Consider the following 13,038-nt stretch of genomic DNA (forward strand, 5'->3'; position numbering starts at 1 on the left):
AAAAAACAGTTAGACTGGATATTTTTTAAAGAGGATACTTACATACCAGATGTTTTAAGTCTCCGTTTGTGTTTTGTATATATATATATATATATATATATATATATATATATATATATATATATATATATATATATATATATATATATATATATATATATATATTTTGAAGTATTTAAAATAAATATAATTTGTGATAACAATGTGAGGGTTACCCAAAAAAATAATAAACCCGTGCGTTCGCACGGGTTCTGGTACGTGACGCGCATTTGTTTCAGATGTATATTTTTAATAGAAAAATGTCTGGTACCCGTGAAAAAATAATTATCAAATGTATAGAAAAATGTCAGGTACCCGTAAAAAAATAATAATTAAATATATAAAAAAATGTCTGATACCCGTAAAAAATAATAATTGAATTTATAGAAAAATATCCGATACCCGTAAAAACATTTAGATCAATAAAAAAAATTTAATACAAAATATAGTTTTGTTATAAACCCGTGCGTTCGCACGGTTTCTGGTACGGGACGCGCATTTGTTTTAGATGTTTATTTTTTTATAGAAAAATGTCTAGTACCTGTGAACAAATAATAATTGAATGTATAGAAAAATGTCTGGTATCCGTAAAAAATAATGATTGAATGTATAAAAAAATGTTCGGTACCCGTAAAAAAATAATAATTAAATGTTTAGAAAAATTGTGGTACCCGTAAAAAAAATAATTGAATGTATAAGAAAAATGTCTAGTACCCGTGAAAAAATAATAATTGAAAGTATAGAAAAATGTCTGGTACCCATGAAAAATAATGATTGAATGTATAGAAAAATGTCCGGTACCAGTGAAAAAATAATAATTAAATGATTAGAAAAATATCTGGTACCCGTGAAAAAATAATAATTGAATGCATAGAAAAATGTGCGGTACCCGTGAAATAATAATAATTGAATGTACAAAAAATGTCTGGTACCCGTAAAAACACTTAGATCAATAAATTTTTTTAATACAAATACAATTTCTTTATTCATTTATCTACAAAATACAATTTCTTTATTCATTTTAATACAAAATACAATTTCTTTATTCATTTCTGTCATTTCAAAATCGAAAAATATTTTGAATATCATTCATTTATAAATATGCATTTAAAAAGATTATTTTTTTTAACATAAATGATTACTTTCTTTATTCTTCTCAGGAATATAACTAATTACGATTTAAAACATGTCCATTTTATTAATTAGAAATTGTTACATATTTAACATTTTTTATTAGTTGTGCAAATTTATCATTTTTATGATAATTAAAAACATGTTTATTAATTAAAGGGTCATTCTGGGCAAAGAAGCCTGCAACGTGCAAAGAAGCCTGCCACGTGGCTCACTATCTAAGCAAAGGGTCATTCTGGTCCTTTCCAGAACATCAATCTTTCTTATATTGTAGATTTAAATTCTAACATAATTTGTTGCATAAAAATATGTGGGATTGCGTGTGAACTTTAATCATGAATTTGGATCTGGTTGATATTTTAAATTTGGATTCAAACATAATTATAATAGTATTTTTATGCCAAAATAAATACATATAATATGAAAAACTTTAATAATATCTACATTTACAATATCAAACATTATAATAAATAATCCAAAATAAATGCAGAAATAATTACTCAGCATTAACATATTGATTTGTTCCAATCTTTTAATTAAATTACTTAAAATTCAATGAATTTTTTTTAATTATGAACAATTATTAATGGAAAGATATTGCAGAGAAATTAGGGAAGTTATTTGTAAATATTTCTTCACATGTTAAAAAAAGAAAATTTATAAGTTATTCTATTTTTAATCTCTTTTATTTTCCTGCACCAAAAAGTGATAATTTTCTTTTGATTGGTAGTTAAAAAAATAAATTAAAAAAATCTTGAAATTAAAATTTCATTTTACAATAAGTCTCAACTATTGAAATCAAAGATGTCACATAAGGGTTCGTCATGTTAAGACCTTCATTGCTTCCTTCACCGGCCACCGTATTTGAATATTTGAACGGAAGTATGCTATTTGTATGAGCGTGCAGATAAGAAGTAGCGGAGGCAACAATATTATAATTAGTCATGGTACTTATCCTATATCCACCGTTATTTGACTGCTATTCTTCTTCTGGCTTCTCTAAGCTTTCAACTTCTTGAGGATTTTTCTCAGGTTTTGCTGTCGATTCCTTTCTCTCTAGCGATGAAGTTACAAAAACAGATCGTACTGTTTTAAGAGTTTCACTGGCTAAATTATCAAATAAAAAAATAAATTAGTTTTGATTTTGTGGAGAGTTTAAACTAATTTCTGAATCCAAAACCATATATATTCTTCTCTATAATCCAAAACAATATAAAACCCTTACTAATAGAGGTTGCAATTATGCTCCAACCCTTGATATTGCAGCAAAATATGGGCAAAAGCGCCTAATGCAGTCGCAACGGACGCAAAGACCTCTCAAATGTCACCACATAGTGTGCTTCTTAAAGATAGAGAGATAACAATCACCCATTTATAAAAATTACTATGAATGTTGCTCACTCAAATGAAATTTTAATTTACAAAGAAACTAAGGAAGGACCAGTATAAAAAACAACACGTTATACTAAGATCCGTCGGAATTCGTTTCAGATTCAAAAGATAAATGAGAGAACATAAACCTTTGATGAAGAGTGATGAATAGTAACTAAAAAACAGAAAAACTAAAAAAAAATGAGTTAGTTATTAAAACATGAAAAATAAATAAATATTTATAAAAAAACTTTACTCCACTTATAATGAATGAGGTGATGAAGAACATGATATATTTGGTTCTGAGAAAGTTATGAGAAATAAATATGATGAGAAACCAAATATTATAATAAGCAATATTTCAAATCAAAGTATTATAATAAATTTGTTATTATAAACAAAATTGTACTAATAGAGACTCATAAAAACTTGTAGTATATGAAAGGAACAACCTTTAACACACCTTTCATATAGACTCATATAAACTGAAAAATGAGAGGAACAACGTTTAACGACCTTTCCATTATTTCCCAACTTCAAATCTAAGACATATTTGCTGCAAAATAAGAGCAAAAAATTAGATCCACAACATATCTTACATTAACCACAACAATAAAACATCAACAAACACAAATCTGAAACAGAAAAAAACGAAGAGATTAATTTGGGACTTTCATCGAACACGATGCAGGCAAGGTGCAAATTTTTATATTTTGAAAGCATGTTAATAACAGAAAAAACTCTCACAGCAACAAATAACACCATACAAATGAAATAGAAGCAAAAGAAAGAAGAAGAATACGAACAAAAATCAAAAGGGAAGAGGAGATCCGCATTTGATCGAAACCTGCAATAACAACAACAAATATAATCAACAACATAATCATCGGTTTTTCATAGATCTAAGTAGAGAATGATAAATTATCATTTTTGTTGAAGAAAGGAAAGAGAGAAAAAAGAAGAAGAATAAGAGAGAGGAAGCAGAAGAGAGAAAAAGGGGAGAGGAAGAGAGAGGTAGAGGAACAAATAAGAAAGAAGAAGAGGAAGAGAGAGAACCTGCAGAAGAAGTGACTGGAGCATGAAAAGTGGAAGAAGTGATGGGAGCATATAAAGTGGTTCAGTAAAAGATTTTAGGTGATTCTAAAATTAAATGATATAATTGTTTATTTTTTGCAATCCATAAGCTTTGCAACCAAATGAAGAAAAGGCAATTGAAAGAAGCTCAGACCATCCACGTGGCTAGATATATGAGCAGCAGGGCAAAAAGGGAATTTCCAGAACATTCAACTTTCTTATATTGTAGATTGCCCTTAATTTTTGATGAGATGGAAAAATAATAAGAAAAAGAAGATGAGAGATTTTCAAAACATCTAAATTTGTTATATTATAATTATCGTATACAATATGATTTTGCGTTTTTTTAATTTCTTTCTTTGTTTAAATCACGTTAAAAATTGTGTTTGCTGCATTTTTATGAAGTGCTCTCACATACAGTGTCATATTAGTATGTGATGTTCAAATAATTAATACCACTCTTTCATAATAGACATGATATACTAAGAAATGATGTTATAAGTGGGAGGCATATCTTATCTCTACAAGTAGATTTTATAGGATTAGATTATGCACAAACTCAAATTCTCAAATCATGTATATGATAATTTATTTTAGGTTGGTTAAGATACTCTAAATCTTTAGTCCTAAATATTCTTTTTAAATTTAAAACATGTTATAATCTTTTATGCAGTCTATAAAAATGGCATCGACATTCCCCTTTAAATTATAATAATAATTAAAACCTATATGTATAAATAATATTTATCTACAATTTCTTATTTGTTGCTAAAAATTTATATTAGTATATTTAAATTTACGAAAATTTAATGTTTATTTTAAAACATTTTATGTTAATATATTTAAATTAACAAAAATTTAATGTATATTTTAAAATTAGATAGTGTGACAGTGTCATTTTAACATATCTCAAAGAAGTTAATTTAGTTTTTCCTTTTATTGATTGTGGTGATAGTTTTTTTTTTCTGAAACAAACAATGATTATTGATTAGTACTAGTTTAAGATGACTGAAATTGTAAGTGCCAGCTTCTTCTATCAATTTTTGGCCACCAGCAGCAAGAAACCAAGCTGCTTCAGGCCCCCCTCTCCCTCCTTCTCTGATATATCTCTATCTGGTCCTATATATTTCATTCTTGTATGGCTGGTTGCAAGGTTCATAATTGAAATTAATGTGCATTGCATGCATCTGATCTGTTATAATTTATCTTCTTCTTGGGAAACATATAAAACCTAGCCCTTGTATGTAAGAATATATAGAATATGCCACTTTTGGGGTTCACTTTCATCATGGACACTTCCATGTATTTAACTTTTATGTTTTGGCATGAGAATATGATGTTTTTGTCTATGGGCTATTTTTTTTATTAATTACATCACTATGCTAGATAGATTTTCCCAGCCCAGTCATCCAAACAGGTGATAGGGGGTGTCCAAAAACAGAATCTTGTTTTCTAAGGGGTAAATGCTAAAAAATTTTTAATAAGGGGGAAAACCGAAACTCGCTACTTTGGCAGGGGGTGAAATGTATTTAACCCTAAATTTAATAATGCATGAAGACAATGTAAATAATATTTTTGATATCTTTATATAACTTTGTATGAATTTTTTATTATGATTAATTTGTATGGTTTATTAAGATTTTAAGACTATTATAAATGTAAAGTTTAAGCCTCATCTAAGGTTGTAGTTTTCTCTAGACAAAATTTCTACTTGATAAAACCTTTTGGAGATTTATTTAAGATTCTAATAATTTGTAGTGTATAACTCATGCGGAAGATGAATATTTCACTAGAATACTTTAGCATGGGAAATTAAAAATGCAATGTATAATATGGGTAGTAATTCTATTCCAGACCCTAATAGTTTTGGGGATGTTTTTCCAAGCCTATTGGATTATAGTATTTGATGTGATTAATTCAATGAATCTGTTTTTTGAACAGGGTTTGATCCTCGTTAATCTCAATTCTGTAATATGATTTTGATATCTAAACAATATGGAGTAAATTATAAGGAGTAATATAGACCTCATGCACTTGTAAATTTTTAATTCAAAATCATCACTAAGATCAGTTAGGCTGGACATCTTAACTCCTAAAATTATTTCAGAACACCAAAGAGGCTTCAATAGAGGCATAAATATTTATGAGTGTATTAAGATTATTTTAAAAGCTATTAATATATTCGACAAGAAATCCTTTGAAGATAGATATCAAAAAAGCCTTTGATAATTTAGATTGGTAATATCTTATTAAGTTCCTGTTCAATTTGGCTTTGATAAAAAATTTAGTGATTGGTTTCTTACCATTCTCCATTCAGCCAAACTATTTATCAATTATGATAAATGAGAAACAATGTAAGATTTTTTTCTTGCTCTAGAGGAGTGAGGAAACGAGATCCTTTATCTCCTTTTATCTTCTACATTGCTGACAAGACATTTAGTAGGCAGTTATCTATGTTGGTGGATCATGGTAAGTTTACTTGCATATTAGTTGGTAAGATAACCATTTCTAGCCAATTTTTTTTGTAGATGACCTTATGATATTCTGCAAACCAACAAGGAAAAATGTTCTAGTCATTAATATCTTCTTCAAGAATATGGCCAAAATTATGGTCAACACATAAGTGTACGCTTTATGGTGGAGGTAGTTCTAGATCTAGGCTAAGACACATTGTAGATATGATGGCATTCACTGTAGGACAGATACCGTTTAACTATTTTGGAATTCCTATTTTCAAATGCAAGTCTAAAATTCATTGTCTTTAGATCATAGATGATAGAGTACTATTCAAGGTAGTTACATGGTAGAGCCAACTTCTTTCTATGATGGATAGGGTTTAATTGATCTAATCAGTCATAAAAGGTATGCTTCTGTATAATCTTAAGGAATGTTTGTTTGATGGATTCAAATCATATTCTAGTGAATATGGGGTTTGAATCCCACATTCTCATATTTATTTAAAGTTTTAACAATTGTACCTAGGTACTTTTTATTCCTAAGAATATAATCTATTCATTAAATTTTGAATATTTTTTCTCATATAAAATGGTGGAAATCTTACATTCACATGAGAATAAAAAGTAACCAACTATAACTACCCACTCCTATATTATATAACATTTTTGTATTTATTTTTAAAATTCATAATTATAAATAAAATAAAATTTCAAAATATTATAAGGAACCTAAATAACATTGTAAACAAATTGATGAGAATTAAATTCATGACAATAAAATTCGTAGGAATGATATTCTCGAGATTAAAAATTTAATCCATCAAACAAACACACCCTTAGGATTTATGAATGGTTAATTAATATTCTTAACGAATTGGATTCTTACATTAGAAATTTTGTGTGGACATGTAGCATAGATAGTAGAAAACTTATTACTATATCTTGGAAGGTCATTTGCTCACCTTTGTCTAAAGGAGGTTTTGGTCTAAGAGATACTTAGACAATAAATAAATATGGTTGTTTATCTCTTTGTTTTCAATTGTTGACTATTAATAATCAATGTTCTTTTATGCTTATTAGTAGATACTCTAGGCAAAAAAAACCAATCATGCGTCATATTTCTTCTTCAATATGGTCTTGACATTAAGAATTCATTTTACTTTCTGGATGAACGTAGTAGATGACAGATCTCTAATGATAAGGACATTGATTTATGGACTGACAATTGGTTGGAATACAAATTTAAAAATTTCCACCTAGTATTTTCAATAGATATTAAATTTATGCAAATAGATAAGGTCAATTCAATTATCCAAGGCATCCATTGGAACATTTCTCTCATCTTATCCATTTTAGATCCTCAAATTATTGAAGACATTTTGAAGATCAACTTGTTATATAATAATATTACTATTGATGAACTCATGTTAATAAGATCTACAAATGATGATCTATCTCTTAAAGATGCATACAACTGTATCAGGAGAAATCACGTCGAGCCTTATTGGATAAAATTCATTTGACATACCTACATACCTCATTCTAAGTCACTAGTGACTTGTAAGCTAATGTATAATGTTATTGCAACAAATGAAAACCTAATTTGAATGCATATGATTTCAAGGTGCTCTCTTTGAAAAACCACTTATTTCATAGATGCAAGTACACCTTACTTTTCTAGCATTGGACTGCGTGATTTGTCGGTATGAACATTGATAGAACTATTTATGAAAGCTTATTCAAACTTTCTGGTAGAAGTTGGAGCTCTCAAATTGATAATATGATAACAACTCTCATCATAATAATTCTTCAGAAAACTTGGCAGACAAAAAAGAAATTAAGTTCCAAACTAGTAAAATTGACTTTAATGGAGATATTCTTCATGTTAATTAATATGTCTAATTGGCATCTACTTCTTTCAAGGGGCATATGTACTCTTCAATTCACGAGCTTACAATTATTAAATGATTTGACATCAAATTTTGACCTCTTCCCACACTTAGAATCATACATGTTAATTGGTATTTTTCTAGTCATGATTGGATTAAATGCAACACATATGAAGTTTCAAGAGGAAATCCTAGAATATCAATTTGTGATGGCATATTTAGAAATAATTTACAAACATATTTTGGAGCTTTCTTTAATAAGTTTGGAGTTTGCACCTCCTTTCAATATGAGTTGCTGAGAATCATGCTTACTATCAAATGTGCTAACATGAGAAATTGGAGAGATCTCTAGCTTCAAACTCACTCATTGTTGGCCATTCGTGCATTTCCCAATGTAAATATTGTGGATCTATGTGCTTTCAAACTGCTACAAAATGCGTAAACAACAACGCCACGGTCAACACGGTTCTTCACTACACCGTGGTGACATCTCTAAAATAAGGCGCTACCATATTATTTTTGTTTTTTAATTAAAAATTAATTGTATATAACAATGGTTGAGCAGCCAACAGTGGTAAAACCATTAAGCTTTCATGGGTTCGAACCTCAGCGCCATCACATATATTATTTCTTTAATGTTAAGGCGCGTCTTTTCTTTTTAACTTTTTTTTATATAAAAAACTTAAAGGGATATGACTACGGTTAGTACGTTCCACCGTTGTGATATATTTATAATAAATAAATACTTATCAATATGGTTGGTAGGTAACCGTTGTGAAATAATTTACCCATATATAAGCGAATTAACTCTCACTTATTGACAGTAGTGCCATTTCCTTCATAGTGAAACCCTAGCACCCATTTTTTCTCTTCTTCGCCATTAGCCGTGAATCTTGTGCTTCATACGTTAAGATATTCTTCTTACATCTTATTGTTAGATAGTTTCCCATTATCTCATTTGTTGCATGTTGTTTTTGTTGATTAATTATTCTCATTTTTTCAGATTCGTCTTCACTACCTTAACAAAGACCATACTTTGGCTATGGTACATATTGTTTGTGTAGTTATGGAAAAAAGTACAAGAAGCATGAAGCTATGATGGAAACTTCATCCACCTTGTACTTCTTCTTCATAGCTTCACAAACAAGATGTTTTTCATACTCTATTGACAAATAAGTTTGCGTTTTCACATGTTGATAACTTTTATGGTTATTGTAGGACTTAACAAGAACAACACATTTTAGTTAATAAAGAAACAACAGCGACATCAAACGTCATCTAGTTTGAGATACAATGAGACGAAATATAAGAAGTATGAAGTTGTTGTGTAAGCTTCTTCCTCCTTATGTTTCTTTTTCATTGCTTCACAAACTAGATGAACTTCAGAATTGATTCATGTTCCACAATTAGTTTCAATAAAAGGTGCATCCTGGAAGGTTATAATATATCTTTTTCATTGCTCACAAATTTAAAATATATAGTTCTGTTGTATGATGTTGTTTAAGTTTATTATATTCTATGTATATTGTTTGTTTCACTAACCCTCACTTAAAATACATTCATTTAAATTGACATGGATACTATAATCTGAAAAATTAAGTTATACTTGAAAACCAATTTATATCAATCATTGTTTCTGAATTGCATGCGTCTCATCATTCATTTGATGTTCTTTTACATATAGATTATGATATCATGACTAGGGTCCTCAGATGCATCGTTGTCTTCGATTACAGTTAAATTTCATTAACTACAATTTATTAGATAATCTGCCTCATCATCAACACTAATAATCGTAAAAATTACAATTATTAAAATTACGATGATAAGTGATTATGATGAAAATTTAACTATAATTGAAGATAACGATGTATCTAAGGATTTAGACCAATAAACCACAATATATATGTAAAAGAGGATGAAATGCACGATGAGACACGTGTAATCAGAAAAAATAATGTTTTTTAAGTTGGTTTTCAAGAATAGCTTAATTTTCAGATTATAGACTTCTTCATCAATTTGAAAGCTTTTATTTCTTTAGTGAGGTGTATGGAAAACAAGAAATCTACATATTATATAATAAACTCTGGGCACTTTTCACAACGGTTATATATTGTAACCGTGATCAAAGGTCATTTATGATTTACATAATTTGTGCTGATGGGTTTCAAACCCAGTACCTATGTGTAAGTATCACAACGATTTATAAGTATAACCATTGTGATAAGTGGCGCGCGTCCTGCCTTTCAATAACAGTTTCCAAACCGTGATAGAAACAATGAACTTACAACGACACCTACTTAACAACGGTATGACCCGCGTGATGGTACCCTTTTTGCAACCGTTGTGAAATGGGTTTTTCGTAGTAGTGTCAGGTACAACTATCTACAACTATTAGATGATCCAGTTGGTTTTGGTGATGACAACACCTAACGTCAAACGAAATTCTGTGAAGTCTTTATCCATCAATACGATTCAATGGTCAATTTGATCTTTGTGAGATCAAATATCAAGCCACATCAATGATATCAACACCTTAGGTCAAACATTGTTCGATGAAGTATTTGGTGACAAGTGTCCATAAATATTTGATGATGGCATATGATAAAAGAAGTTATTTCAAGACTCGTTAGTTAAAAGAGCCAAGCTGTAATTGAATTGCTTAGTACTCGATAAATCTAGCATAGAGGCTTGAATATCCAAAGTTGAGAAAATGAGGAATTGTGAAAGCTCGTCTTGAAATTGCAGTCATCGTCAGTACCATTTTAGTTTTGATAATTTGTCAATTTGTGTGTATCTGCATTATTTTATTTATTGGATATTTATAATTTATCAATTATGTGTAAATGCATCTTCGTTTTTAATGCATGCTTGTAATTCGTTTGGATTCATTTGTATTCATTTGCTTTGGCTATGATTATTATTGGGCATTTGAGAACCTCTCAATTCAATGATTTAGGAGTTTAATCCATGAAAATATTTCTTTTTTAAGCCTAGCAATTGGATATATCAATGTTTTAAATATAGCTTTAATCACACCTTAGAATGCTTGAATCAAGGCTGCAAATATGCTTTATTTGAATCATTCACAGTGGGACTCAAATCATGAACTCATGTGAAAGTTCAGAATTGCCACTATGTCTCTTGATTCGACTCATGACAGTATGATTCGAATCATGTTTGTACTTGATTTTAGTCATGGTGCATAATTGATTTGAATCATGGTTTCATTCCCCCACTTTCCAACCTTTGATTTAAGTTGTTGTTTCTTGGATTCAAATCATTACTTCATAATTTGATAAAATCTCATTGTTTTCTTGTTTTTCTAGCGTGTCTACCCTCTAGCACCAATTCTTCAATATCTTCTTTTTTGTTTATGGTGTATAGAAAGTGTGATCAAAAACCAAAAAAAGAAGAAGAAGTAGAAGAAGTGTGATACTGACAATGTGTGTGAGGTAACACTATCTCGTGTAACACTTTGTGTATGATTTTTTGTAGTAGAACTAAAAAATAAAGAAAAAAGAGTAGATCATCCAATTTGAATTGATAAATCTCATAACATTCACCAAGAACCCAAAAACCCATTTTTTCCAAGAACCTTGGGGAAACTAAAGAGTGTTCTCTTCATTCACTAATACCTAATTATTGATTCCTTGTGATTAACCTCCTAGAATCTGGATCTTATGAGAATTAGTTGTATGTGTGAGATTCTTCAGATACTATTTATCATCTTCAACCTTTATCAAGAACCATTGTTTTGGATCTCTAACTATAAAGATTAATTGAGGGAAAGATGTAAATTAAATGTACATTAGGGAATCTAATATTTTTCTTTGAAGTTATGTTTTTGTTTATCAGGTGGAAAAATCGTTTCTTGGGTATGGATTTTGGTTGTGTGTTGTTCATCAAGAGAGAGGATTTTCTCTATACTCCATCGAAGACTTTGGTAAAACCATCTGAAGGTTGTAGCATAACAAAAATGGGGGTTGTCCATCTATTCGAGGCTAATGGCAATTGCTTAGATGCGTATTCGTCAGATCGGAAGAAAGGATACTGCATAAAATGGATCTTGGAGCAGGTTATAGTGGATAGCAAGATTATTGGATTAAGATCGTTGAGGATATATAATGTAGCAGTTGAGTATCTGCATCAACAAAAAATATTTTCATTTGATATGTGTGCAGGCTAATACAGTGTGGCTATTATTTTTTGGATTAATGATAGTTCATTGTATCAAAATACTTTTATATTAACTTTTGAAAGTTGAATACCTGATTATTTACCAATGGTTTTAAACCATTGAATACTTGAGTAGGTGTGTGCAAGGATGATAGCACCGAACCAATATATATCTCGGTGTACTCTCTTTCTTCCCTATCTTTGTTTAATTTCTTGCATTCGTTATGTATTTGTCTCATCCTAGCATCGCTTGTATGTCATCCTGGTTAAATCATGCTTATAGCGTTTTATTGTGTAAACATGGGCCTGTGTTGCATCAAACTTATTGAATTGTCTTCAATTCAATTATGATTAAAGCATTTCTATGTTGGGTGTTTAGTATTTTTGGATCAAGCAAATTGAATTGTCCTATATTGATTATGTCTTTGAAAAAAGATCACTCCACTAGTGACCCCAATGAAATATCTTGGTTAAAAATCATCTTCATGAGCTTATAAGCTTCCATCTTGTTTTGCTTTTGCTTCCTCTCATAAATCTCTTATTTTGTTGCAAAAAGTTTTTAAATCGTTTTAAAGGGGATCAGTCTATTTAGCCCCCCTTTCTAGAACTTTTTCTTACTTATTTCCTCAACCAACAAGTGGCCTCAGAGCTGGTATTTTGATCAAGTCTAAGTGACTTTAAAAGTCGAGGATATGAATTCTTTTCGATCCTAAATTTTTTGGAAGCTTTCTCATCTAAGTGGATATGAAACATATTTTATTTGCTTCCTAATGGTTGATTTATCATTGTCTGATCAAATAAGGAACAATGTCAAGTAATTCTCTACTAGAATGTTATTTGATCGTTAATTGAAATAAAGAAATTCTCAAAGATTAATTCATCCAGGATTGAACTAACAA

The 13,038-nt window shown here is 29.5% G+C and overlaps 1 long non-coding RNA gene across 1 annotated transcript; it reads right to left on the reverse strand.

Annotated features, from left to right (window-relative positions):
- Positions 1-1,806: 1,806 nt before the first annotated feature.
- LOC131618237 (uncharacterized) lies at positions 1,807-3,639 on the reverse strand. The gene is made up of 3 exons (XR_009288773.1): positions 3,348-3,639; positions 3,005-3,097; positions 1,807-2,277 (listed from the first exon to the last, which is right to left on the reverse strand). It is a non-coding gene; the product is annotated as an uncharacterized LOC131618237 (long non-coding RNA).
- Between the last annotated feature and the right edge of the window lie 9,399 nt (positions 3,640-13,038).

The sequence above is a fragment of the Vicia villosa genome, linkage group LG7, assembly GCF_029867415.1.
Source record: "Vicia villosa cultivar HV-30 ecotype Madison, WI linkage group LG7, Vvil1.0, whole genome shotgun sequence".
Lineage (NCBI taxonomy): Eukaryota > Viridiplantae > Streptophyta > Magnoliopsida > Fabales > Fabaceae > Vicia > Vicia villosa.